The sequence below is a fragment of the Cannabis sativa genome, chromosome X (assembly GCF_029168945.1).
Source record: "Cannabis sativa cultivar Pink pepper isolate KNU-18-1 chromosome X, ASM2916894v1, whole genome shotgun sequence".
Classification (NCBI taxonomy): Eukaryota; Viridiplantae; Streptophyta; class Magnoliopsida; order Rosales; family Cannabaceae; genus Cannabis; species Cannabis sativa.
Window position 1 is genome coordinate 31,537,710 of NC_083610.1, and position 25,671 is coordinate 31,563,380.

General features: G+C 34.2%; 1 pseudogene; it reads left to right on the plus strand.

The window, feature by feature from the left end:
• Positions 1-622: 622 nt before the first annotated feature.
• On the plus strand, positions 623-2,894 carry LOC115721826 (subtilisin-like protease SBT3; annotated as a pseudogene).
• The last annotated feature ends 22,777 nt before the right edge of the window (positions 2,895-25,671 follow it).

A 25,671-nucleotide genomic window follows, 5' to 3' on the forward strand; every position in this document is an offset into this window, starting at 1 on the left:
GCCAGTAGTTTAAATATGTTATATGATTGATCCGTTATATCTCTAATGGAAAGATTCTTTTAAAGCTTCTAAATTTTTTTATATTATTTAAAAATATAATATTTTATTTCTATATTATTTTTTCACATTCTTACTTCTAAAAACCCTTAAAACACTAAATTATAAATATATTGCTTATTTTAATTATAAATTATATAATTTTATTTACTTTAATTTTTATATAAAAAAAAAATAACATCCATACAAATTTTTAAAAGAACATCTATTTCAGTCCAACAATATAACACCCTTATATTTTGCTCTCTAATGTATTTTGTCAAGCCATAGTCAGGTGACTAGTGGACAGCCTTTTACATTTTATATTCATTGCAACTTTCATGGCATTATGAATTCGAAGCAACGGAACTAGTGGAGGTGGTGGGTCCCATTCCCAATAAGATACCTTGTGGTCCATGTTGGGAGAAAAATAAAGGTGAATAGTATGTTTGATCACTCATTTTATAGGTTCCCATACTTGAAATAATTAATCTTCAATCTCATCACAATACATATCATCCACTTAAGTATTTTCTACTACTAAAAAGAATAATACTCATCCCCCTTCCAACTTCTCATATCCAACATGGTTTCTCGTAATAGTTTTTGGTATTTTCCTTTCTTATTGTGTTCCTTAACTTTCGCTATTATCTCGGCTCAAACTGATAATTACATAATCAATATGGACTCATCAGCAATGCCCAAAGTCTATTCCAATAACCATGCCTGGTACTCAGCTACGCTGACGTCAACTCTGTCAGAAAATGCTCACATTACCTCTTCTTCTAAGCTCATCTATAGCTACACTCATGTCATAAAAGGTTTTAGTGCAAGTCTTTCGATGGAGGAACTCAAAGCTTTAGAGGGAGCTCCAGGCTATATTTCGTCGATCAAAGACTTACCCGTTAAGCCTGACACGACTCACACGTCCCAATTCCTTGGCCTCAATCCAGATACAGGAGCATGGCCGGAATCCCACTACGGCAAAGACGTAATAATCGGGTTGGTGGACACTGGTGTTTGGCCAGAGAGCAAAAGCTTTGGTGACGAGGGAATGTCCGATATTCCAACCAGGTTGAAAGGAGAATGTGAGAGCGGGACCGAGTTCAACTCATCGTTGTGCAACAAAAAACTAATTGGCGCTAGGTTCTTTAACAAAGGCCTATCCGCCAAACTCCCAAACATTACTATTGCCGTAAACTCCACGCGGGACACAGACGGTCACGGGACCCACACCATCAACAGCCGCAGGGAACTACGTGAGTGGTGCCTCGTACTTTGGATATGCTGAGGGGACCGCGAGAGGTGTGGCGCCGCTGGCCAGGGTTGCTATGTACAAGGCCTTGTGGGATGAAGGTGCTTACACTACAGATATTATCGCAGCCATTGATCAAGCAATAATGGATGGTGTTGATGTGTTGTCGTTATCGTTTGGACTAGATTCGGTTCCTCTTTATCAGGATCCCGTGGCAATAGCCACCTTCGCTGCCAGGGACAATGGTGTTTTTGTGTCCACGTCAGCGGGAAACGAAGGACCTGACTTTAGCACTCTGCACAATGGGATTCCTTGGGTTCTAACCGTTGCGGCCGGTACGATTGACAGGCAATTCACCGGAACACTAAACCTTGGGAATGGAGTTTCCATTCCGGGGTCTTCCGTATTCCCCGGGAATTCATCCAAATCCCTAATATCGATTATCTATATGGATAAATGTGATAATCCAAATAAACTGAAGAAAGTCGGGCATAAATATGTGGTTTGTGAAGACAGGAATGATTCATTATCTGATCAATTTAGTAATGTGGAGAATGCTAATGTAGCTGGAGCTGTTTTTATTACCAACAACACCGACTTAGAGCTCTTCATCCAAACCTCATTCCCTGCTATATTTTTCAACTTGAAAGACGGCGAAATCATTAAAGATTACGTCAACACCAATTCGGAACCAAAAGCCACCATGGGATTTCACCTAACACATCTTGGAATTAAACCGGCTCCTAGTGCAACTAGCTACACTTCTCGGGGTCCTTCGCCCAGCTGTCCGAAGATCTTGAAGCCCGACATAATGGCTCCTGGATCGCTAATCTTGGCTGCGTGGCCATCAAACAATTCAGTAGCAACCATTAACAACCATTCACTTTTTAGTAATTTCAATCTGTTGTCGGGGACATCGATGTCGTGTCCCCATGCAGCCGGGGTGGCAGCGCTTATTAAAGGTGCGAGACGGGACTGGAGCCCCTCCGCCATACATTCAGCTATAATGACCACTTCATAAAACTATGATAATACTCTTGGCCCCATCAAAGACATAGGCTTGGGTAATGAACCGGCCACTCCGCTAGCCATGGGAGCAGGCCATATTAACCCTAACAAGGCACTTGACCCAGGGCTAATTTACGAAGTAGGTTCTCAAGATTATGTTAATCTTCTTTGTGCACTAAACTATACAGAGAAGCAAATCAAAATCATTACCATGTCAACCTCATTGAATTGTTCGACTCCGTCGATTGATCTTAACTATCCATCCTTCATAGCGTTTTTCAATCCAAATGATTCAGAATCCACTATGAAAAAAGTACGGGAGTTCCGAAGGACTGTTACTAATGTAGGCGAGGGAAAGTCAACCTACGTGGCCAGTGTGACTCCCATGAAGGGTTTGAATGTTTGTGTTAACCCAGATAAGCTGGTCTTCCAAGAGAAGAACGAGAAGCAAAGCTTCAAATTGATTATAGAAGGTCCAATAATTTTGAAAGAGACCGTGGTTTTTGGGTACCTCAGTTGGAAGGATAGCGATAACAAACATGTGGTCAGAAGCTCCATAGTCGCCACAAGCCTCAGTTCGACCGCATTGTCATAAGCTAAGTTGAGTATATCGTTACCACCTACATGCTATCACATTAGTCATTAGTTTGCTTAATAAAAATTGGCTTGGAATCCTGACAAAAAAAATGGCTTGGAATTTCAGGCAGTGATTTGGTTGGTGACATGATATATTTATATCTATTAAATTGTTTAAGTTTGTAGCTTACTATATAGACACGTGTCATGGAAAACGGATAACTTGGAGAAAAATAAAACGAATAAGCTACTGCAATTGTTTTAATGGGTAGTTATAAATTTTATTAACCTTCAAATTTGCCTACCAAACATCATAGCAATTTAGTTGGGACATTCCTTATACTGCAATTAAAAATTCTTGAAATGAATAAGCTACTAAGTTTGTTGAACTCTTTATAAAATAAACTGAAATATTTTCTAACTCTGAAACTCTGAAAGCAAAGACTTGTTTGTTTTTATAGTCCATATCAGAGTTAGAAAGCGAAAGCGGATTTGATAAAAACAGTTTTATCCAATATGAACCATAAGCCCAAAGAGACAATACCTCTTGTACCCTACGAGGGCATCCTCACTATCTTTTAGTATAATTACGATCATCCAATCCAAGAACTTCACTAATGAATTCACATCGCAATCTTCCAAACCAGCCTCAACGGTCAAGAATAGTGTGGGGTATTAAATTCTATAAGATGAACAAATTTATGTATTGTATAGTATTCTCAACCCATGAAACACTGTAATTGAGATAGAGTTGATCACAATCTCACACAACACTACATTGTATGTGTCGTGTGTGTGTGTGTGTGAGAGAGAGAGAGAGAGAGAGAGAGAGAGAGAGAGTGCGAGTATGTAAGAGAGAAAGAGAGAGAGAGAGAGAGAGAGAGAGAGAGAGAGAGAGAGAGAGAGAGAGAGAGAGAGAGAGAGTGCGGTATGTAAGAGAGAGAGAGAGAGAGAGAGAGAGAGAGAGAGAGAGAGAGAGAGAGAGAGAGAGAGAGAATGAAAAATCAATTCCTAATTTTTTCTACAAGATGCTCTTTTCTGGTTATCTAAGGGTGTTGGTTTATTCTGATATATATCATATACTAGTTGGGGTCTAACGTGCTTTGCACGTGAGCCCATAATTGAAATATATTTTTAAAAAGGAATAATTGCGGTAAAATTTCCCAAAAATTTAGAGTTGATACAGAAGATTAATCCTCAACCTCGAAAATTGGCGGCATTAGTCCCTAAGGTCGCTATTTTAGTAACTCCGTTGGTACCCAATTTAACAGACCTGTTAAATACTAACAAAAATGCCACGTGTTTAAATATTATTGGGTCAGCCATAATTTTAATTAAAAAAATTAAAAATAATTAAAATAATAAATCATTTATTCAAAAAAAATTATTAAAAAATGATAATAATATTTTTATCCTTTTTTCTTTTTTTTTTTTCTCAATTCTTCTCCAATTATTTTTTCTTTTTCCAGATGGTTTTTCTTTAATTTTTTTTCTTCAATCTTCTTCACACACTATACTACCATGACCATCATAGTACCACCACAACCACCTATTACTAATTCAATCATCAAAATTTGTTATAACCAATCAAGAAAGCTAGGTAAAAAATCAAATCTGAAATTGCACAATAAAATTCAAATAGCTTATCCAAGGTTAAGAACCATAGCTCAAACCACTAGAACGAAACTAAATTTGTACCAATTTTTTCAAGAAAAAAACAATTCTTAAATCTAGTAAAGGCACATACCATCGAATTCAAAAGCCCAAATCTGTTCTTTGGGGTTCTGCAACTTATATACAACAAGATCTAATAATTTTTTCAAAACAAAACCCAGAAAAAAAAAATGACATTAAAAGATTTGGTACACACTACCCAGCCCCAATTTCTTCATCCCTCTTCTTGCGGTGGACGTCTATGATGGCGTTGGAGTGGGATACAGAGAGTGGTCGTCACTGTCATCATCCATGGTGGTCTCTGTCGACGAGATCTGACCAGAAAAGGTGGACTACCGCCACTCGCCGTCGACAAGATCTGAACAGATCTACCGCTTCTCTGTCCCTGTGATGTTTGGCCCTTGTGTGTAGCTATCCCCGTTGTTGAAGCCTCACCCGCCATGGCTTCGACCTGGGTGATTTCGAAAGTCCGGAGAGCCAACCTCCAGTATGGAGTTTAAATTAGTGGTGGTGGAAGGCAAGAAAGAAAGAAGATTTGAAATACAGCTTGTAAGAAAAAATTGTTGGTTGATGAAGAAAGGTCTGTGGACTGTGTGTGCTTGATGAAGAAGACTAAGTCCAAGATAAAATAAATGGAAAGAAAAAAGGAAATAAAAAAATATTAAAGTTTTTATTTTTTATTTTTTAATAATTTATTCATTATTTAAATTTTAATTAAAATTATGAGTTGGTCCAATAATATGTAAACACGTGGCATTCTTGTCAGTATTTAACAGATCTGTTAAATTGAGTACCAACGGACTTACAAAAATGGCGACCTTAGGGACTATTACCGCCAATTTTCGAGGTTGAGGATTAATCGGTATCAACCCTAAATTTTTGGGGACTTTTGCCCCAATTATCCCTTTTAAAAATTTATAGTATGTTGATTTTGTGTTTTGGTCTTCAATTTTTTTCTTTTTTTTATAGCTAAATAATATTTTAATCAATAACAAATTCAGAGTCTGTTAGAAATTTATAAGTAAATACTAATATTTAGCTGTCATATTACTATTGATAAAATTAAGTATCGAGCCCCACACAATTTAATATAATAACTATTTTTCAAAATAACAAACAATGAATATAAGTAAAGAATTTATTCTCGATTCAACCATGGACCATTATTAGTTAAGTTTTTTTAAAAAGAGCTCTTTTGTTGTATTTTTATTTATTCTAAACAAAAGAAACATTACATATTAGCATGTTCTACTTGAAAGAGTGAATATGAGTGGACAAAAATACTCTTGATCAATATAAAATACCAGCAAACTAGTATAAGTTCAACAAACTAAATAAGAAGTAGAATAGAAGTAAAATATAAATCCTAAATTATTATACTATTATTACTAAAATTTTGATTTTTGTTATTTTTTTTAAATATATATATATATTTAAAATATAGAAGTATAGAAATAATTAATGCATAAAATATAAATTAATAATTACTATTTATTAAAGGATATTTTTGTAAATTAATATGAACAGACTAAAATTATTGACATTTTTATTATAACTATTGATGATTAAGTTGTTACATGATTATTAGTGAATATAATTATCAATAGGAAGTGTTTAAAAATTAAAAATATCACATCAAAATAATGTGATTTATATTGAACTACAAAAATTTTAATGGAAAAATAAAATAAATGTTAAAAAAGTAATTTAATATGTAAAAGCCCAAAAGTTATTGACTCTTTTATATATAAGTATAGATATAATATTATATATAAACTCTTTTAGTTAATTCTTTTTAAAAAATATATATCTAATGTGATTTACATTCGTAATTTAAATTTAAATATAAATATTTTTTTTAACTGATTAACAATTATAAGTTAAATCCTTTTTATTGTATTATTATTTTTTAAATTAAATAAATTATCCAATAATATATTTAATTCAATAATTAAAAGATAATTAATTAATTTTGTTTTCTAGTTTTTTACAGATTGACGTGGCAATAGGATCAAATAATGTGATTTATATTGAACTACAAAAATTTTAATGGAAAAATAAAATAAAGGTTAAAAAAGTAATTTAATATGTAAAAGCCCAAAAGTTATTGACTCTTTTATATATATAGATATAATATTATATATAAACCCTTTTAATTAATTCTTTTAAAAAAATATATATCAAATTTGATTTACATTCGTAATTTAAATTTAAATATAAATATTTTTTTTAACTGATTAACAAAAATTAGTTAAATCCTTTTTATTGTATTATTATCTTTTTAATTAAATAAATTATTCAATAATATATTTAATTCAATAATTAAAAGATAGTTAATTAATTTTGTTTTCTAATTTTTTGCACCTTGACGTGGCAATAGGATCAAATGACACGCGTCCCATATTTCTGATACCTGGGCGGAGGAAAATATCCTTAGCAGCCCGAACATGATTAGTTAGCATCTATAATAGTCGGTTATCTGAGCAGGGTTGTGGAGAAGATATCTGACCAAGTAGAAGAATGTTTGTGCCGAGCAACTTACAAGAGATAGCAACTTCAGAGCATAATCTCGTTGTATCCAAACACGAAGACGATCCCTATAATTGTGGGATTGAGTCAGAGGAAAATTGAAACCTGTTCTAGTTTTCTATTTCATATATTGTAATTATAAAAACATTGTAATTTCCTATGTTGTGCATTGTAAGCGAAAGAGAAATCATCCCTCATGCATTAAGCCCTTATAAATAGTGACCTAATCTCACTATGAAAAGGATCGAAAGACTTGCTTTAGAGAGATATTCTAGAGAGAAAAGAGTGATCTAAGAGAGAAACACACTCAGAGATCAGTTATAAGAGCTTTCAAGAGGAATAACACTCTATTCTTTCTCTTAAGTCAATACAATACAAGAGGAGTAGGCTATTACCACACTTACAGGGTCAAACTTTTTTAAAATATGGTGCTCATTTCACATTATTGTTCTTGCTTTCTTTTAATTATATTACTTAATTAATTTATTATTTGACTCACTGTCGTTGGCTAGAAGCAAGGTCAATATTTTGGTGTTTTCAATAAGAGCAAAAACACAAGTTCTTTGTCTTAAGTTTTGACAGGTAAACAGGATGGTTGTACAAACCTGTAGAGGCCATGCTGATCAGGGTGACCTGATGGTGGCAGATCCCAACGTGCAAACTCCTCAAAACACGAGAGGACCACCAGGGACAAACCCCAAGCAGGTGAATACACAGCCTCCTCATGTATGCCATGGAGTGACTTTCCCTCTGGATGGGATCACACCAACTGTACAAGAGATTGGAAACACCAGTTCGGCAACTGATCAATCCACTCCCATCACAGAAGTCCCGTCTACCACTAATACTCAAAGGCCAATTAGAGACGACACTAAAATCCAGAACCTCTGAGCAGCCCTTGGACTCAGGCAAGGTCATACTAACGCTTTGCATCATGATCAAAAGGATCTCTGAGCAGCCATAAACCTAGCATTCAATGAACAAAGACGTCAATTTATAGAATGGAGGGACAAGGAGATGGAAGTTCTGAGGTCTCAATAGACAACCATTGATGATCGTACTAGGCAGTCCACCGTACTAATAAGGAGGGCCTACCAAGTCACCAATTAACAACCGACTACTGCATCCAGTATTCCCCTAGGTAGATCAGACGTACAAACTCACAGTGGTCAGCCGTCCAATCTAAGGCCACAGGTCCAACCTGTGGGCCAAACGGTAGACGGCCAAATCTTGCCAGACCGTCCTTTGGGAGGAGTTATACACACCAACTTCACTCCTGCTGAAATTTTAGGCCAACCTATCGGCCAAACAAGTCAGACACCAAGGCCACGTAGTACCTCAGTGTTTGATAGGTTGGGTGTCGCATATGACCTCAAGACCGACCTAAATCGCAGAAAAGGCTTGGACAAACAATACGTTCCACCAACTGTCCAACCAGGTATCCGTGCCCAAGATCCAGTTCAAGGAGATCCCAATGTGGCACAGGTCGGTCAACAAATCGAACAAGTTCATCCATTTGTGCAAGCACAATTGGATCAACTTAAAAATATGATACAAGGCCTGACTAGCCCAAAACTCACTGATCTCAAACTCGACCGGGCACGCGGATCACCCTTCTCCCCTGAGATTGAAGTCCTTGAGTTACCCCCAAAGTTTAAAATGCCATCTTGGAAAATGTATACAGGAAAAGAAGATCATTTATCACATCTGAACTATTTTGAGATGTAGATGGACATGCAAGGGTTAAGAGGTGGCGTACGGTGATGAATTTTTCCTGCCACACTCGCAGAGGCTGCCTAGCAATGGTACTTCAAATTGCCTCCAAGAAGGTTTAACTCGTGGAATGCCTTCTCATCAGAGTTCCATGCATAGTTTTCCTCCTCTCGTCAACTTCCCTTACACCTGGAAGACCTGGTCGAAGTAAAGCAAATGCCAAGAGAATCCCTCAGAGCTTATATTAGCCGGTTTATGACCGAAGCTATAAAAGTTAAAGGGCTGACTATAGAAGGAAGATTGGCTGTAATATTGGGGGGCATTGAGCCACTCAGAGAGTTGTGGAAAGGAATTAAAAGGCTGACTATGGGGTCAATGGCTAAATTTCTAGATCGAGCAGATGGATTTGTTAAGCTCAAAGAAACTTTTCAGTGTGTGGATACTGTTTAACAAAAGAAAAACCTGCAACGTGCCACTTCGGTAGGGACGTCTGCCAAGAATCCACAATAACATAGCAGCTCAAATTTAAATGGGAAGAGGTCTAACAATGGCAACATGCAGGGTAATGGAAAGAAAGACAAATTCATTGGAAATGCTGAGTTGCACCCCAGGGAAAATGCCTCAAAATTTACTGCCTTCTCAGTCCTAAAAAACGACCTAGAGACAATTTATACGACAACTTAGTCTATGGTGTCGTACAAAAAACCATCTCCCATGAAAAAAGATGTAAGCAAGAGAGATACATCCAAGTTTTGTCGTTTTCATGCAGACTACGGCCATGACACAAACGAATGTAATAATTTGAAGCAAGAAATTCAAAAAGAATAACCCGCATTTACAGAAGTATGTCAGGGCCGACCAAAATCAAAGGGTCGGCCAAGTAGACAATAATTAGAACCAATTGATGCCCCCACCAATGGATGGCATTTACAGGTCATTGTTGGGGGTCCACTGTTGGAAATTATTTTACCAGGATCTTAGATCTACTCACAAGTATGTTGATTAACACCCTAAATATGAACTTTCTAAAACGATGAAATAAATACATATAAAGTTTAGGAAACCATACATTGGGTGCAGCGGAATATAATGACTCCTTCCGTTCAGATATCTAGCCCTTGATTCCTTTCTGTAGCAGAGCATTATCAATATCTGAACCTGGATCTCTTTCTCTGAATCTTTAGTGCTGAAACACCTTCTTGCTGAAAGTCTTTCTTCACGATCTTCCTCACTATGATTCAAGTATCACTTGTTGTGTGTGGGCACTACTCTAACACTAAGTATTTCGAAATCTCAAGGAAGAAGAGAGAGAGGGAGTGGTCGTCCAAAGATAGGGAGAGAGAGAGAGGCTCAGTTTTTTCTGAATGAAAAAGTAGAAAATTTAAGTGTAAATTTCCTGAAGCCTTCACTATCTATTTATAGCATTCCACTAGGGTTAGGTTTGAATTATTTGGCATTAAAATAATGAAAATATCAGAGGGAAAACCCTACAAAAGTGGCCGGCCATGCAATGTGGATTTGGGCCTCACTTGGATTTTGCAGTTTTCTCAATTCTGCATTTGATTTTCTCAAAAATGCCAATTTTCTAATTCAACCATTTAAATGTCAATTCTAACTATTTAATAACTATAAATAATTATTAAATAATATTGTCATTTATCAGATTTATTAATTGAACCATACAAAGTATCATAATTAACAAATATGCCCCTAAAACTCTTTCTTTACAATTTCGCCCTTACTTAGTGAAAAATTCACAAATAGACATAGTCTAAATTGAGAATTATAATTGATTAATCAAAACCAATTATATGAGTCTTACAAGCAATATTATATCAACTAGTGGGGGGACCATGGGTCTATATAACCGAGCTTCCAATAAGCAGATCAAGAATTGATACCCTAAATTCACTGACTTATTAATTCTTCGTTGAATCCACGCATAGAACTTAGAATTGCACTCTCAGTATATAGAATGCTCTATATGTTCCACCATATAGACACATCATTAGTTATCCATTGTTACAATCCTAATTTGATCAATGATCCTCTATATGAATGATCTACACTGTAAAGGGATTAGATTACCGTTACACCCTACAATGTATTTAATCCTTAAAACACTTGACCCCGTATAAATGATATTTCAGCTTATGTGAAATGAGATTTCCACCATTTATTTTCGTTTGGTCAAGCTCGAAGGAGATCATCCTTTACTTACTATTCGCCAGATAGAAGCTGTAGATTCCATGTTTATGATAGCGCTCCCACTCAATTGCACTACCGTGTTCCCAAAATGTACGTATCACCCTGACCCAAAAGTAGGCTTAACTAACAAATCAAAGAACACGAATAGCCTCTCGAGATCAAGCCTAATCATAACAGGATTAAGATCATTTGATCTAGGATCAACTAGGAGATATTGACTTGAATAGATATTACGGTAAGTTTAATAAATCTAAGTCAAAGTTCAATATCGGTCCCTTCCGATGCATACTCCATGCATCCAACCTGAGCTTTACTTTAACCAATGCTCTGGAAAGAACATAGCATTTCTCCAAATGCAAGTAAACTCTGTTGTAGATTATCATATCAGTAAAACCCTGTGTCTGATAAATCTAGGAAACTTTATTCACATAGTCATGTTTACTTTCCAATGTGTTGACAGCACAATAAACAGGATCAAGTATGTGAAAAGGGTTTCAGATGAATTCATACATTGTGTACATATAATCATGAAATAAATCATGTGAACCATGCAACATTAAATGTTATTTCTGATCTATATTAATAAGTAAATCCGATTATATTGAAATGAGTTTTATTTAGGGCATAAAACCTAACAAACTCCCACTTGCACTAATATAAAACAAAATGTGCATTTCAAATAATGTCAACACCTTGATATACAAATCAAGTGTAGTAGTAGTAAACTCCTTGTAATAGGATCTGAAGGGTTGAATTAACCACAACCTTTCCTCCACCATTACTCTTCCTTAATCACAAAATCATTGATAATGTGAAATTCCTCTTTATATGTCTACTCTCTTGGGATACTGGATTCTATACCTTTGGCAACTACTTCTTGGTTATTCAGGAAGTAACACTAGTAGTTTAGGCAATTTGGAATGGTGCCAAAAATGTATAGAACTTTCCTTAGACTGAATAAGTACCTTTCCTGTAACTTTAACATTCAGTCCCTTTCTGGTAGACCTAGAGACTTCAGATAGGTTTTTACACTTCTCCAAAATCACTATTCCACCAAAGGCAAATTTCGAAATCTGATGTGGTGTAGTCTAAGAGTTTTAAACACACCCTTATAGACTAACATATAGTTTCTCTTCTTAATCTTAAGATTTACTTGATTGTCTTCCAATGTTCTTCTCCTGGATTAATCTGATACCTACTCATTACTCCCACTCAACAGCAGGTGTCTGGTCTAAGGCATACTAAAGCATATCTGAGACCTCTCACTGTTGATATAAGAAATTCTTTCATGGCTTTATCTTTTCTGGAATAGTTGAGACTTTTCCTTATATAAATAAAATCTATGCCTAGAAGTCGAGAAGCTTCTATAGATTGGCATTAGAAAGAAAATGCTTCATCATCTTACTAAAGTAAGTTGCTTGCATTAGAGTAAGTAATTACCAGGTATACCACAAGCCATAGGTTTAGATAAACTCAAACCTATAATACTAGCAACAGAAAGTTTTGCTAAGTCCATTGAATAGACTTATACACGAAATTTCCTTTTATGTCCTTGTAATAGAAAACTTTAGGTTATTCCATGTGAATGGATTAAACCATAGTTCTCTTGGCTTTTCTTCTTAGTTTCTTATCTTGACAATCCATTACTTGTTTAAACTCACAATGGATTTTAATCACTAGTGTCTTCCAAGTCATAAGAAGGTGAGTTCCTAGAAACTCTCCCACTACGACAAGGTATCGTGAATTATGTCTAAGAAAACTAAATGGGATTGATCTCTTCGATTGTGACAAGACAACAGAGGCAGTGGGATCATCATATGTCATATAAGATGATAGAATACTTTTGGAATCAAGAAAAATATCTCCTTTATTTGCTACTATATTTTCAGACTCAGTCATTTTCTTAGAAAAGTAGTGCTTGTTTGAACAAACACTTTCTTATCTATTGACTATGGGATGGTCCACCCCTAATCACTTAGAATAGCTAACAAACCATGGTTAACAGTTCTAGCTTTTCTTAAGATTTTGATTAGGTCATCCATGAATCTAGTAATGATTTACTTTAAGTATACAACCATTGCATCATTCTGAAATTGTATTACCATAGAAGGATTTAGGCAACGACTAGTAACTAATCATCAATATGCAAATCGAAATTTCTGGGGAGGTAAGTTTGGATATAATTCAAAATCAATTTAATGATCTTTGAAATGCATATCTAGTAATTATTTCTCCACCCCTATCAGTTCGCAAGATCTTTAACCACTTACCTTAATGGATTTAACCATTGCTAGAAATTAATGAAATTTTTAAATATTTCAAATTTCTTTGCATAAGGTATAATCTAGAGTGATCGTTTTAAGAATACAACGAAAAACTCATATCCACCCCTGAATGTACATCCATCTGCGAATGAGATGAACTACTTTCAGTGGATATAGGCATATTAACTCTTGTAGAGATTGATCTTGTCAAAACCACTATGATCAAGATACAAATGTCATAGATTAATAAAAAAAATGTGGTAGTGTCTTTTGATGACTTAGGTTTAGTTACATCAAAGAGTTCTTAGAATAGTGCAAGTGGATCCTGGTCACAGAATACTAAACTCATATTCCATACAGTTTGAATCCATTAATAGAAGATGGATATTAAACACATGTGAAAGTGTAACTGTATTGTATCCTGGAATTAGAAATATAAGAAAATTTCTGTTTGGAATCTAAAATTAAAGTCAAAGACTTAAATTTATACCAAATATAATGAGTAATTCTATCTTGGACCACCACTACTAATTTAACTCTAACTCTTATTTGCCTATACAAGTAGGAGATTTCTAAGATTGAGGATTTATATCAATTGGGAATAGAATTTCAGAATTATAATCATATGTGTCATTTAATTTCTTAAGAGAAAATATAGAATGACATGATATGATATATAGACCATTCATCCAATGATATGTTATTGAGCTAATTCGAAATTAATAAGCTAAGAGGAATTAGGATAATTTTGTTTATAAATAAGAATCCAACGATGCTTCGATCACTACTACAAAATTAACTTTTCCCAACAGTTTATAACTGTCATTTATATTATTTCACAACGGTTCCTAAAACCGTTGGCTATGTGGGTGTCATAAAAATAATGAACTTTAAAAGACGGTTTATAACTGTTGGAAAAAGTCATTTTAAATGACGTTTTATAACTGTTGAGAAAAATTACTTTAAATGACTGTTAACAACTGTTGGCAAAAGTATTTTTTTTTATTTTTTTATTTTTGGTAATATATTTAGCTTCTATTTAATCCGATTTTATATTATTTTTTTTTTAGGGAAACTGATTTTATATTATTAATAATATATTATTTTTTTTAAAAATAGTAATTAACATAAAGAGAATTCTTTCATCAATTAAATTTTAACAAAAAATATAAATTTTATTTACATAAAATCTGAATATTTGAATACTAATTATCATAAAATCTGAATGTTAATTACAATCAAAAACATATACATTTACTTTAATCTATAGAGAAAATAAAATCAGAATACAAAATCTTACAAATTAGTATAAACATACTTGGAACAAAAAAACCTAAAACAATAAAAACAAATCAGATCTATTTTAATTCTCAAAAAAAAAAAATCAGATCTAGCTTATAATGGAACCGCGCCGTCAGCCACTGCAAACTGCCGCCGTCAGTTAGGAACCCCGAAGGAGAAGAGGACTTTCTGAACGTCCGACGTACTGAAGACCGCTGGTGGAGACCGGACTTACGAAGGGTGCTTGTCCGCTTGTGGAGATTGAAGACCGAAGAAGAGAAAGACGGATCAAGAGGGGGGAGTTTTAGCTGCCGACGACAAGAGAGGCCATGGTTGCCGTCGGGGTACACGCAGAGAGACAGAGGGAGAAGGAGAAAAAGGGACAAAAAAATAGTGGCTGCTAGGAAGAGAAAGAGAAAGGTGAGTGGATTTTTGGGTTTCTTCAACCAAAGAGGCCATGGTTGTTGGCTGTACACGCAGAGATAGATAGAGGGATGAGGAGAAGGAGAAATAATGAAGATAGAGATAATGTGGCTGCTAGGGTTTTCTAAAGCTACTAGGGTTACAAAATAGAAAAGGACTTAAATATATCCCATTAAATAAAAGAAATTAAAAATTATAAAAAAATTAAATTAATATATAATGTTGGAAATAGGGGCAGTTTTTTTTTAATATATTCGGCCATAATTATTGTTGGGAATATAGTATACCCAACATTTTATAACTGTTGGGAAAATTAAGTATTCCCAACAGTTATAAACTGTTGGGATTTATTTTTTTTTTTAAAAAAAAAAATATTCAGTATTGCCCACGGTTCTCCACCGTTACACATGTTTTTTCCAACAGTTTTCTTGCTTCAGTTCTAAACTGTTGGGAAAAACCTCCGCTTACTTTTTCCAACAGTTTTTATAATTGACCATCTTTTTAAACGTTGGGAAAAGCCAATTTTGTAGTAGTGGATTAGCGAGAGTCAAAATAATCTTATTTATATATAATCTTCTTGTTTCATATTGTAAAAATACTAGTCTAAGGTGTCATCAATTGATGAACAGCTAGATGTTGCATATACAATATTTATCTTTCGAGATCTAACACTATTATGTATGTCTAATGGTGAAAATCCACTAGGGATTTATCTCATTAGATAAACAAACCAAGTTAGACCAACAATGAAGATTCGAAATTAAACTATAACTTAATAACAGAAAATAACATGGTTTAATATAAATTCATACACAATTCAGAAATTATTAAACATATAGCAAGTAGGAATGACAAGTGAAAATACTAAAACATACAATCCTAAATAATTTTCAAGGTTTTCAACAAACTGATATCAGTGTCCCGTTTAGGCGAGAGTCAAAGCTACCATCCATTGAATAGAGTTGTCAGCTCATCTAAAATGTTAAAAATTCTAGCAACCTTTTATTCGATCAAGATTGGAATTCAGCGTTGTCCCGTTTAGGCGAGAGTCAAGGCAATTCTATCTTATGAGCTTCCACCATTGTTTCATAATTTGCAAGTCAAATATGGTCGCCACCATTAGGGTGATCCATACCATATAAAACACTTACAAACTACTTATCTTTCGAGATTAAACGGTGCGAAATTGCTAATGAACGTTCCTCCATTAGGGAGGATTACTCACTAAAACAAACGCGATGTAAAACCAACAATGGAGATCGAATATCTTAATAATAAAGCTCATTATTTAAAGAGAGTTGTATTTTCTTTGATTCTCATTTTTTTAATCTATTTATTTTAAATATATATTTATTTAATTAAAATTTCCAATTTAAAATGAAAAATTCTAAATATAAATTTTAATTTAATATTTATAAATTTTACTTAGATGAATATGAAAATAACATGAATTTCTTCCATCTTAGTAATAATTTCCAATAAATATTTAGAAAAATATTCAATTTAAGTTGTTACAAAATTAATTTACAACTTAAATTTAATTTTCTATAAATATATATTACATTTCGAAAAATTAAAGTATTTAAGAATACAATTTTCGAAAATGCATGTTAAAATAAAAAATAAATCCTGAAAAAATTATTCTAATTTAATGTTGGCAAAAAATTAATTAATAAAATTAATTTACAACAAAAATATAATTTTCCTATTTAATTAAATATATAAGAAAAATTTTAAATATTTAAGTATAATGATGAAAATCAACTTAAATATTAATTTTCTATTTAATTAAATACACTAGAAAAATACTTCAAGCAAATACAGATAATATCTATCTAGATTTTCCTTTGACTAATTAATTCAATTTCTAATTAAATATATTTTACTTCATTTATTTTAATTAATCATTAAATGAAAAAATCATTCATTTAAGTTGATCCAAAATTAAAATAAATAATTTACAACTTTAATCTATTTTTCAAATAAAATTCGAAATACCAGCATTTAAGAAATGCAATTTCGAAATTTGATTAATAAAATAAAGAAAAAATATATTTTGAAAATTATTTAAATTTAGTTGAAAAAATAAATTTCAACTAAAAATAATTTTCTATTTTACTAAGTGTCATGAAAAAGAAATATTTAAGTAGCATGATGAAAATCAACTTAGATATTTAATTTTCAAATTAATTAAATGTATTAAATTCAAGAAATAAATAATTAAGTGTAGTGAAGGCTTAATTATTAATCTCTAGTTTAATACTAGGAAAAATATAGTTAAAATAAATTTTACCAAAATTAATTATATAAATAATTAATTTCACAATGTATAATATTTTCCTATTTAATATTAGAAATAATAAGTAGTCTAGAAATAACTATCTAGAAAATATCTTATTTGACTAAGTATCTTTTCCACAAAATTTGAAAAAAATATCTAATTTAAGTTGTATTAGAAAAAATCTAGAACTTAAATATTTTCAAATTTAAATTTAATGAAATATCAAAAATTAAGTTGTAACCACTTAATTTGAAAATATTCCATTTTAAGTTAATATTCGAAAAGATATCAACTTAAAAAAAAATATCTAAAGAATCTTAATAACCAATTCCTAAAATTCCTCAACTTAATTTTGAAATTTTAAATCCAAAAGATATTCAAATTTAAGTTGATTAGTTATAGATAACTAAATATCAACTTAAATAGGAATATTTAATGAAAATGTTAAATTAAGCTTCAGAAAGAATCTAGATGGTTATAATTCTATATTTAATTAAATACAAGAAAATACATATAGTTTAGCTTAGAATAAAATTCTTTAAACTATGTTTTTCTTAAATTAATTTCAAAATAAATGAAATTAATTATGTTGCTAATCAATTTTTTTAGGTTAACCTAGTTTAATTAACCTAGTACAGTTATTCAAATCAGGCAAATGGGCCTTCACAATTGGGGTGGTTCATGTGAGGGGGTGCTGGGTTCAGTATGTCGTACCCACTTCTATGGCTCCCAACTCTCACACAAGGCCCAAAAGAGAGGAATTTAACCTTAAAATGAACAACTGTTATTAATTGAATAGGCCCAAAAACTAAATGGGCCTAAATAAAATCTACCAAGAACTATGATATTTTATTTAGCAACAACAACCTATATGCATCTATAATGAAATTAAACACATAGGCTCACACAGGCACACAATTTGGATGGATCCTATCATGTTGCTAAGTCATACACAGATGAAAGAAGATTGTGAAAATTACCTGTTACAAATTATTTACTTGACCAAGGGAGCCATGAGTTAAAATCAGATCATTGGATCTGTCAACAAGTTAACCATGGCTATTTGCAATCAAGCAATAATAGGTTTTAAAAACTTACAAACAAGCTAAAACACATACTCTTGCAACAAGGTTAGCTGGATAGTTGGATGCAGGATTTATTTAATTTTAAATAAATAATTTCGAAAAATTAATAAAATAAAAATTTATTTTCGAAAATTAATATAATAAAATAAAAATTAAAAATTTCGAAATTAATAAAAAAAATATTTAAAATTAAACCTACAATTTTGAAAAATTAGGTTTCAACCAACCTAAATATCATTTTAAAATTTGCTAACTACTTTTAAATATTTAATGTTATTTTATAAATAGAAATTATATAAAAAATTAAAAAAAGATAAATAAATATCTTTTTCAGATTTAAATGTAATTTAAATAAATAAAATAACAAAATTTAAAAGTTAGCAAAATATCTTACATCTATTTAAAATTACATGATTATAGTTATCTTATTTTAAATTTAAATAAGGTCAAATTATTTTAAAAAAAAATATTAAATTAAAAAAATTTAATATCTGACCTTAAATTTAAAAATAAGATAGATAATTAAGCAAAAAAGATAGATATTTACTATTTTTAAATTCAAATTACACTAATCTCATGAATTAAATTCAAAAAATATTAATTAATTTAATTATAATAATTAGAATTGAATTAGGAATAGTAAATGTATAAATACAGAACTACACAAAAAATCGAAAGTTAAATCCATGAAATAGCATGAAAAAACGAAGAAAAACGAAAAATTTGCGAGCTGTACGGACAGTATGCTTGGCATACTGTCCGCGCACGCATTAGAGGGTGCATGGGCGAGGGATGTGAGCGCAGGAGGCTGCATGCAGCCTGTTCCGCGCGCGTGTCCCTATTGCTCGATCTCGATATTTTTCGGAACTTCAAAAAATCATAACTAATTCAAATTAAATCGAAATTGAGTTCTTTAAAAAAGTAACTTGCTTAATTTTTTCCATACTATCCAATAAAAATAATTCCAGAAACAGATATTCAATTATTTTTTACGAAAATTCACAAACATCAATCAATCATCAAATAACGCTCAATACAACATGATACCATGCAAAACATCAAACAATCGTTTTAAAGTCCAAATTTCTTGCAAGCAAATCAATTACCATGGCTCTGAAGCCAGTTGTTGGAAATTATTTTACCAGGATCTTAGATCTACTCACAAGTATGTTGATTAACACCCTAAATATGAGCTTTCTAAAACGATGAAATAAACACATATAAAGTTTAGGAAACCATACATTGGGTGCAGCGGAATATAATGACTCCTTCCGTTCAGATATCTAGCCCTTGATTCCTTTCTGTAGCAGAGCATTATCAATATCTGAACCTGGATCTCTTTCTCTGAATCTTTAGTGCTGAAACACCTTCTTGCTGAAAGTCTTTCTTCACGATCTTCCTCACTATGATTCAAGTATCACTTGCTGTGTGTGGGCACTACTCTAACACTAAGTATTTCGAAATCTCAAGGAAGAAGAGAGAGAGGGAGTGGTCGTCCAAAGATAGGGAGAGAGAGAGAGGCTCAGTTTTTTCTGAATGAAAAAGTAGAAAATTTAAGTGTAAATTTCCTGAAGCCTTCACTATCTATTTATAGCATTCCACTAGGGTTAGGTTTGAATTATTTGGCATTAAAATAATGAAAATATCAGAGGGAAAACCCTACAAAAGTGGCCGGCCATGCAATGTGGATTTGGGCCTCACTTGGATTTTGCAGTTTTCTCAATTCTGCATTTGATTTTCTCAAAAATGCCAATTTTCTAATTCAACCATTTAAATGTCAATTCTAACTATTTAATAACTATAAATAATTATTAAATAATATTGTCATTTATCAGATTTATTAATTGAACCATACAAAGTATCATAATTAACAAATATGCCCCTAAAACTCTTTCTTTACAATTTCGCCCTTACTTAGTGAAAAATTCACAAATAGACATAGTCTAAATTGAGAATTATAATTGATTAATCAAAACCAATTATATGAGTCTTACAAGCAATATTATATCAACTAGTGGGGGGACCATGGGTCTATATAACCGAGCTTCCAATAAGCAGATCAAGAATTGATACCCTAAATTCACTGACTTATTAATTCTTCGTTGAATCCACGCATAGAACTTAGAATTGCACTCTCAGTATATAGAATGCTCTATATGTTCCACCATATAGACACATCATTAGTTATCCATTGTTACAATCCTAATTTGATCAATGATCCTCTATATGAATGATCTACACTGTAAAGGGATTAGATTACCGTTACACCCTACAATGTATTTAATCCTTAAAACACTTGACCCCGTATAAATGATATTTCAGCTTATGTGAAATGAGATTTCCACCATTTATTTTCGTTTGGTCAAGCTCGAAGGAGATCATCCTTTACTTACTATTCGCCAGATAGAAGCTGTAGATTCCATGTTTATGATAGCGCTTCCACTCAATTGCACTACCGTGTTCCCAAAATGTACGTATCACCCTGACCCAAAAGTAGGCTTAACTAACAAATCAAAGAACACGAATAGCCTCTCGAGATCAAGCCTAATCATAACAGGATTAAGATCATTTGATCTAGGATCAACTAGGAGATATTGACTTGAATAGATATTACGGTAAGTTTAATAAATCTAAGTCAAAGTTCAATATCGGTCCCTTCCGATGCATACTCCATGCATCCAACCTGAGCTTTACTTTAACCAATGCTCTGGAAAGAACATAGCATTTCTCCAAATGCAAGTAAACTCTGTTGTAGATTATCATATCAGTAAAACCCTGTGTCTGATAAATCTAGGAAACTTTATTCACATAGTCATGTTTACTTTCCAATGTGTTGACAGCACAATAAACAGGATCAAGTATGTGAAAAGGGTTTTAGATGAATTCATACATTGTGTACATATAATCATGAAATAAATCATGTGAACCATGCAACATTAAATGTTATTTCTGATCTATATTAATAAGTAAATCCGATTATATTGAAATGAGTTTTATTTAGGGCATAAAACTCAACATCCACATCTTGCTGGAGATTTAGGAAAAGCTCGAGAAAAGTATGCCCGAGCCTTGCGGTATGAGCAAAATGAAATAGTCTTAGCCGTGGAAGAGAGAAAACCAAAAATACCACGGGTAAGGGAGCCAACAATAATATTCACTGAAGTAGATGCCAACCATGTCCTCTTCCCACACAACGAACCCCTGGTCGTAGAAGTACAAATCGCAAATAAGACAGTGGCACAGATGATGATAGACAACGGAGCATCTTTAAACATACTGTTTAAGATAACTTATGAGAAGATGGGGCTCCAACTTAGAGACTTGATATCCTGCACCCAACTCGTATACAGTTTCTCTGGCCAAAGCGTAGCACCTCTGGGACAAATTTGCCTACCTTTCACTGTTGGACAAGGTCCGAGGAGCATAACTGTAATGTCACAATTCCTGATAATTGATGTCCCTTCAACCTTTAATGTCATGTTAGGCCAACTGGCTCTATATGACTTAAAAGCTGTTACATCAGTTTTACATTTGTGCGTCAAGTTCCCAACAAAAATTGAGTGGGATGTCTCAAAAGAAACCAGAGAATTGCACGGGAATGCTACAACATTGCTCTAACTAAGGTCAAGAAGGAAAATACCACCGACTAGAGTTCAGGTAAGGGAAAAAGCATTACCCAATAGGAAGTTGCCCAAGGCGGGGACGAAGACATGGATCCCTGACTTGGGGAAGCAAACACAAATATTGGGCCAATAGAAGAGCTAGAAGAGGTGGAAATCGACCCAAATATCTCGGCCAGGAAACTCAAAATCGGTAAGGGTTTGTTGCTCAAAATAAAATTAGCTTTAATAAAATTTTTGAGAGCAAACTTGGACATTTTTGCCTGGTCACATGAGGATATGGTCGGTATTGACCCCATTGTGATGTCTAACGCCCTTATTATTGACCCAGTCTTTTGTCCCGTCCAACAAAAGAGAAGACTACTAGACAAAGAGCGGGCGCAAGCAGTAAAAGAAGAGGTAGAGAGACTACTCGCGAACAAGTTCATCCTTGAAGCTTTCTACTCGGCTTGGGTGGCTAACCCCATACTAGTGCCCAAGCCAAATAAAAAATGGCGAGTGTGTATTGATTTTACCGACCTCAATAAGGCATGTCCCAAGGACTATTTTCCACTTCCAAGAATTGATCAGCCCGTGGATGCAACAGCCGGACATGAAATCTTGAGATTCATAGGTGCCTATTTGGGGTATAATGAAATCAGAATGCATCCACCGGACCAAGAACATACAAGTTTTCGAACAGATATGGGTCTGTACTGTTATAAAGTAATGTCGTTTGGTCTAAAAAATGCTAGAGCTACGTACCAGAGACTAGCGAACAAAATGTTTAAAAACCAGATCGAACGAAATATGGAAGTACATGTGGATGATATGCTCGTCAAATACATGAAGGCTAGGGGGCATATAAAGGATCTGCATGAATGCTTCAAAATCCTCCAAAAATAAAACATGAAACTCAATCCCTTAAAGTGCTCCTTTCGGGCCAGCACGGGTAAGTTTCTTGGGTTTATTGTCAATGCTTGGGGAATAGAAGGTAATCCAGAGAAAATACAAGCCCTCCTGGATATGAAATTGCCAACAAAAATAAAGGAAGTCTAGGGCTTAACTGGTCAGACTACCACCCTCAACAGATTCGTTTCAAGATCAATAGACAAGTGTGTTCCTTTCTTCAACATCCTCCGAGGTAATAAAAATTTTGAATTGAAGGAGGAATGTGAGAATGCTTTCCAAGAATTAAAAAGAAAACTTGAAAAACCTCCCGTACTCTCAAAACCCCTGGACGGAGAAGAACTAGGAATATACTTGGCTGTAACCGAATACGCTATAAGTGCCATGCTGATAAGAGAAGAAAATAACATCCAACATCCAGTCTACTATATCAGAAAACAACTCGTTGAAGCTGAAGGTCAATATCCTTTGATAGAAAAACTCACTTATTGCCTAATCTTAGCAACAAGGAAGTTAAGGCCCTATTTCCAAGCTCACCCTATTCGGGTATACACCGACCAACCATTGTGCCAAGTATTACAAAAGCCTGATGCCTCTGGGCGATTACTTAAATGGGTAATAGAGTTGGGTCAGTACGAAATAATATTTCAACCCTGTAAAACAATCAAAGGACAGGCCTTGACAGACTTTGTAGTTGAGTGCACAGGCAAAGAAGAAAATAGCACAAGGGACAACCCAGGGCCAGTACAAGAACACCTATCAAAAAAGAATGAAGACAGACCTACTTGGAAATTACATGTGGATGGATCAGCTACAGACCAGCTTTCTGGGTAGGAATTTCCCTCGTCACACCTAGGGGCAACACCTTCACTAAGCGATCAAATTTGGGTTCAAGGCCTCCAACAACGAAGCAGAGTATGAAGCACTCATAGCTAGACTAAAACTTGCTCAGGAGGCACACGCCAAGTACATTGAGGTTTGTAGTGATTCACAATTTGTAGTAAATCATGGCTCGGGTGAGTACGCGACCCGGAAAGAGAAAATGGTGGCCTATCTAAGCAAGATGCAAGACCTGCTCGCACAATTTAAAGGTTATAACCTCAAGCAGATTCCAAGAGAGGAAAATGCTACTGGTGAAGCTCTAGCACGGCTTGTGAGTAGCACAGTAATAGACAAGGCCAATTTAGTCCTGACCCAATTCTTAGAAGAACCCAGCATCAATTGTACGAAAGAAGTTGAAATTATAGACATAGCACCAAACTGGATGACACCCATAACAACTTATCTCAACATTGGAGAACTTCCAAATGATAGGAACAAAGCTCGGAAGATGATGAGAAAAGCTACACGGTATATCATAGTTGAAGGTGTGATGTATAGAAGAGGTTTTTTTATGCCATTACTTAGATGTGTGACAAAAGAAGAGGCTGTACGACTCCTGTCCGAAGTACATGATGGATTTTGTGGTGACCACGTAGTGGGACAAAGTCTATTAAAGAAAATATTAATGCAAGGATATTTCGGGCCGGTCATAATGGAAGATTCAAAGGCCTACGTGAAGAAATATGACAAATGCTAGAGATTTTCAAAGATCCCCCGTGCACCACCTAATGAGCTAATACAGATGCAAAGTCCTTGGCCTTTTTCCATATGGGGAATAGATCTGATCAGACAATTGACCAAGGGCAAGGGTGAAGTACAATATGTTGTAGTCGCAGTGGATTATTTCAGAAAATGGATAGAGGTCGGGCCTTTAGTAATAATCACATCTAAAAAAGTGTTGGACTTTGTGGTAAAAAACATAATATGTCGGTTTGGACTTCCGCACAAGATTATTTCGGACAATGGAAAACAGTTTGATAGCCAGATGTTCACAGATTTCTGTGAGACACATGGAATCAAAAAAGTTTCTCCGCAGTGGCACACCCTCAAACAAATGGTCAGGTCGAGGTAGTCAATAAGACACTCAAAGACACCATGAAAAAGTGGCTTGAAGAAGTTAAAGGGAATTGGCCAAAGGAAATACTAGAAGTATTGTGGTCATATCGAACAATAGAGAAAATAGCAACCGTGCAAACACCATTTGCTATGACTTATGGTTATGAAGCAATGCTACCCGTAGAGTTAAAACATCCATCCCACAAGAGATAAACCTACAATCAAGAAACCAATCACACCCTCCTGACAGAATCACTTAACGAGATTGAAGAAAAACAAACCTTAGCAAACCTAAAGCTAGTATCTCATCAGCAAAAGGTGGCTTGGTACTTCAACAAGAAAGTGAGGGCAAGAAAATTATTTGTGGGAGATATGGTCCTTAGAAGAGTATTCCTGAACACAAAAGACAGTGCGGCTGGTGTGCTCGGACCTAACTGGGAAGGACCATACCAAGTGATTGAAGTCACAAACTCTGGAGCATACACGCTGGGACAGTATGATGAAAACATGGAACTCGTTCTATTACTAAGGTATTGGAATGGGGAACATTTGAGAAAATACTACCAGTAAGTATACAAGGCCTCAGTCTGGCTAGCACCTGGCTCTCCATCATACTGAGGTTATGCAACCTCCTAGCAATGCCTACTCTCCATCTATTCTCTAGCATAGCGATGTTAGGGTCATAAGGTGGTGCCCTATGGCACGTTTGCTTGGTCCTTGCCATAATGGACCTCAAGTGCCTAGCCACAGTAACAGCGCTCTTTACGGCAAGAAGATCTTTCGATAAAGAAATTGCCCTACGAATAAGCAAAGTATCAGGCATACCGTCCTAAACGATGTACGTCAAGGAACAAGTAAAAAATTGCCTCCACCCGAGGCTTAACTCCTTAAT